Below are 5,000 nucleotides of genomic sequence, written 5' to 3'. Positions count from 1 at the left end.
ACCATGGGCACAAGGCCATGGCATATGGTGAGGAAAGGACCACGGTTGCCAAGGTTAGGCACCGGAATGCTTGGCCTTGGCTTGCCAAAGCAGGGCATTGCTGGGTTGGGCTCCCTTGGCCTTCCGGGCGCCTTGGACACTGTCTTGGGAAGACCATGGGCACAAGGCCATGGCATATGGTGGGGAATGGACCACGGTTGCCAAGGCTAGGCATATAGAGAGGAATCGCATTTTTGCCCGGATAGGCACCGGAATGCTTGGCCTTGGCTTGCCATAGCAGGGCATTGCTGGGTTGGGCTCCCTTGGCCTTCCGGGGGCCTTGGACGCTGTCTTGGGAAGACCATGGGCACAAGGCCATGGCATATAGTGAGGAATGGACCACGGTTGGCAAGGCTAGGCATATAGAGAGGAATGGACCACGGTTGCCAAGGTTGCGCAAGTTTTGGGCATTTTTTGCCCGGATATGCCCAAGTATGCCCCGATAGGCCCGTTACGCCCCGGTATGAACGCGTATGCCCGGATAGACTCGGTATGCCTTGGGATACATGCGTATGCCCCGATAGGCTTGGTACGCCCCGATATGCGCACGTGTGCCCCAGTAGGGCTCGGTATGCCCCGGTATGTACGCGTGTGCCCCGATAGGCCCGGTATGCCCCGATATGCACACGTGTGCCCCAATAGGGGTCGGTATGCCCCGGTAGGTACGCGTGTGCCCCGTAATGCACGTTTCGCAGATCTCCCCGCATGTCCCGCCCCTATATGTAATACTTACTTACTTACTTACTTTCTTTCTTGCTTGCTTGCTTGCTTGCAATGGTTGGGAGTGCCCGGCATGCCCCGCTGCAGAGACCAAGGGCGCAATGACTTGGCACCGCGGATGCCGGGACTCCGGCACTTCCCGTGGCACTGATGGTTGGTTCCAAAGACAAAAGGCCGTGCAAGGCCACCGCACCGCGGATGATTTTGCTCGTGCTGGCGCCGTTGTGTGGCCAAAGAACATGCGCGAATGCTCGTGTCGGAAGGGTTGGTGTCCTGGCCCCGCGGGTGTCACGAATGCTCGGTTGCGAAGACCATGGGACCAGAGCCATGGCACGTCGGATGATGGCTCCAGCTGGCGCCCCGGCACTTTCTGTGGCATTGATGCTCGGTTTCAAAGACAAACGTGCGCAGGGCCAGGGGACCGCGGATGACTGCTCGTGCTGGCCCCGTTGGGCGGCATTGATGGTCGGTTGCAAAGAAAATGCGCGATTGCTCGTGTCGGGGCCTGGCAAGCCAAGGCCAAGCGAGCCATGGCAACGCGGATGATGGCTCGCTAGTGCTGGCGCCGTGCACAGTGGCCTCGCACACTCGCCCTGCACGCTTCCCTTGCACGCAGCCTTGCACACTAGCCTCGCATGCGAGCCTTGCACCCTAGCCATGCAAACTAGCCTTGCACGGTAGCCATGCACACAAGCCGTGCACATTAGCCATGCGCACAAGCCCCGCACACTAGCCTTGCGCACAACCCTTGCACACAAGCCATGCACTCGAGCAATGCACACAAGCCTTGCACTCAAGCAATGCACACAAGCCCTGGACACTAGCCTTGGGCACTAGCCTTGCGCACTAGCGTTCCACATGAGCCTTGCACACTAGCCTTGGACACTAGCCTTGCACACAGGCCTTGCACACTAGGCATGCTTGGGCGAGCTGATCCCGCATCAAGTCGACGGGTCTAGGCATTCTTGGGCGCAGATCCCGCATCGTCTCGTCGCGTCTGGGCGCAAACACGTCGCGTCTCGTTGCGTCTTCAGAAGTCGTCGCTAACAGCACCTTTGGTTGCCACTGGTGGTTAGGCTGGTTGGTTGCGCAAACCCTATAGGAGGGTGGCATGCTGGTGGGCGTTTTTGCCCGGATAGGCACTAGAATGTGCAGATTTTGGGCGTTTTTGCCTGGATAGGCTAAGGAATGGGCATGCTTTGGGCGTTTTTGCCCGGATAGGCACCGGAATGCTTGGCCTTGGCTTGTCCTAGCAAGGCATTGCTGGGTTGGGCTCCCTTGGCCTTTTGGGCGCCTTGGACGATGTCTTGCGAAGACCATGGGCACAAGGCCATGGCATATGGTGAGGAAAGGACCACGGTTGCCAAGGTTAGGCACCGGAATGCTTGGCCTTGGCTTGCCAAAGCAGGGCATTGCTGGGTTGGGCTCCCTTGGCCTTCCGGGCGCCTTGGACACTGTCTTGGGAAGACCATGGGCACAAGGCCATGGCATATGGTGGGGAATGGACCACGGTTGCCAAGGCTAGGCATATAGAGAGGAATTGCATTTTTGCCCGGATAGGCACCGGAATGCTTGGCCTTGGCTTGCCATAGCAGGGCATTGCTGGGTTGGGCTCCCTTGGCCTTCCGGGGGCCTTGGACGCTGTCTTGGGAAGACCATGGGCACAAGGCCATGGCATATAGTGAGGAATGGACCACGGTTGGCAAGGCTAGGCATATAGAGAGGAATGGACCACGGTTGCCAAGGTTGCGCAAGTTTTGGGCATTTTTTGCCCGGATATGCCCAAGTATGCCCCGATAGGCCCGTTACGCCCCGGTATGAACGCGTATGCCCGGATTGACTCGGTATGCCTTGGGATACATGCGTATGCCCCGATAGGCTTGGTACGCCCCGATATGCGCACGTGTGCCCCAGTAGGGCTCGGTATGCCCCGGTATGTACGCGTGTGCCCCGATAGGCCCGGTATGCCCCGATATGCACACGTGTGCCCCAATAGGGGTCGGTATGCCCCGGTAGGTACGCGTGTGCCCCGTAATGCACGTTTCGCAGATCTCCCCGCATGTCCCGCCCCTATATGTAATACTTACTTACTTACTTACTTTCTTTCTTGCTTGCTTGCTTGCTTGCAATGGTTGGGAGTGCCCGGCATGCCCCGCTGCAGAGACCAAGGGCGCAATGACTTGGCACCGCGGATGCCGGGACTCCGGCACTTCCCGTGGCACTGATGGTTGGTTCCAAAGACAAAAGGCCGTGCAAGGCCACCGCACCGCGGATGATTTTGCTCGTGCTGGCGCCGTTGTGTGGCCAAAGAACATGCGCGAATGCTCGTGTCGGAAGGGTTGGTGTCCTGGCCCCGCGGGTGTCACGAATGCTCGGTTGCGAAGACCATGGGACCAGAGCCATGGCACGTCGGATGATGGCTCCAGCTGGCGCCCCGGCACTTTCTGTGGCATTGATGCTCGGTTTCAAAGACAAACGTGCGCAGGGCCAGGGGACCGCGGATGACTGCTCGTGCTGGCCCCGTTGGGCGGCATTGATGGTCGGTTGCAAAGAAAATGCGCGATTGCTCGTGTCGGGGCCTGGCAAGCCAAGGCCAAGCGAGCCATGGCAACGCGGATGATGGCTCCAGCTGGCGCCCCGGCACTTTCTGTGGCATTGATGCTCGGTTTCGAAGACAAACGTGCGCAGGGCCAGGGGACCGCGGAGGACTGCTCGTGCTGGCCCCGTTGGGCGGCATTGATGGTGTGTTGCAGAGAGCATGTGCGATTGCAAGTGTCGGCCGGGTTTGGGTTCCCTTGGGCTTTCGGGTGCCTTGGACGCTGTCTTGCGAAGACCATGGGCACAAGGCCCCGTCCTGGCCCCTTGTTCGATTCGCTCTCGTCTTGCGCTTGCTTCCAAGGTCCTCCATGACCTTCCCCATGGCCTTGCTAGATCCCCCCCATGACGCATGACCTCTGTCCGTTGATTGGTTTTGAGTGCACACCATGCCCGGCTTGGCACCGTGTTGTCGCGTGAGTGGCATTTGGATCGTGCATGCTGGTGGGCTACCTGCCAATGCGCACAAGCCTTGCACACTAGCCTTGCGCACGAGCCTTGCACAAAAGCCTTGGACACAAGCCTTGCGCACAAGCCATGCGCACAAGCCTTGGACGCTAGCCTTGCACACAAGCCATGCATACAAGCCTTGCTCACAAGCCTTGGGCACTGGCCCATCGCAGTAGCCTTGCACACAAGCCTTGCGCACTAGCTTTGGGCACGAGCCTTGCGCACTTGCCTTGGGCACTAGCCTTGCACACAACCCTTGGGAACTAGCCTTGCGCACCAGCCTTGCCCACAAGCCTTGCACACCAGCCTTGCACACTAGCCTTGCATACAAGCCTTGCACACTAGCCTTGCACACAGGCCATGCTCACTAGCCTTGGGCACTAGCCTTGCACACAGACCTTGGGCACTAGCCTTGCGCACTAGCCTTGCCCACGAGCCTTGCACACTAGCCTTGCACGCAGGCCTTGCACGCTAGGCATGCTTGGGCCAGCAGCTCCCGCATCAAGTCGGCGGGTGTAGGCACGGTTGGGCGCAGATCCCGCATCGCCTCGTCGCGTCTGGGCGCAAACCCGTCGCGTCTCGTTGCGTCTTCAGAAGTCGTCGCTAACAGCACCTTTGGTTGCCACTGGTGGTTAGGCGGGTTGGTTGCGCAAACCCTATAGGAGGGTGGCATGCTGCGGGGCGCTGGAATGCGCAGGCTTAGGGCGTTTTTGCCCGGATAGGCACTGGAATGTGCTGGTTTTGGGCGTTTTTGCCTGGATAGGCTAAGGAATGGGCATGCTTTGGGCGTTTTCCCCGGATAGGCACTGGAATGGGCTGGTTTTGGGCGTTTTTGCCTGGATAGGCTAACGAATGGGGCATGCTTTGGGCGTTTTTGCCCGGGTAGGCACTGGAATGCCTGGCCTTGGCTGGGCATTGCTGGGTTGGGCTCCCTTGGCCTTTCAGGCGCCTTGGATGCTGTCTTGTGAAGACCATGGGCACAAGGCCATGGCATATAGTGGGGAATGGACCATGGTTGCCAAGGTTAGGCAATATAGAGGGCGGTGGGCGAGTAGGCCATGGCGTCACTTGTTTGCCCGTGTTTGCTCCCTTTGTGCGTTGTTTGGTTTTGGGAGCACACCTACCTTGCTAGGCTCGGCGGCTTACCCCTGCCCTTGTGGGTACTGGGTTGCACGTCTGTTTGCAACCCTATGGCT

Source organism: Tasmannia lanceolata, unplaced genomic scaffold (assembly GCF_043159265.1).
Source record: "Tasmannia lanceolata isolate RefF3 unplaced genomic scaffold, GAP_Taslan_0.1 ptg000060l, whole genome shotgun sequence".
NCBI classification, from domain to species: domain Eukaryota; kingdom Viridiplantae; phylum Streptophyta; class Magnoliopsida; order Canellales; family Winteraceae; genus Tasmannia; species Tasmannia lanceolata.
This window is presented reverse-complemented; position numbering follows the sequence as displayed.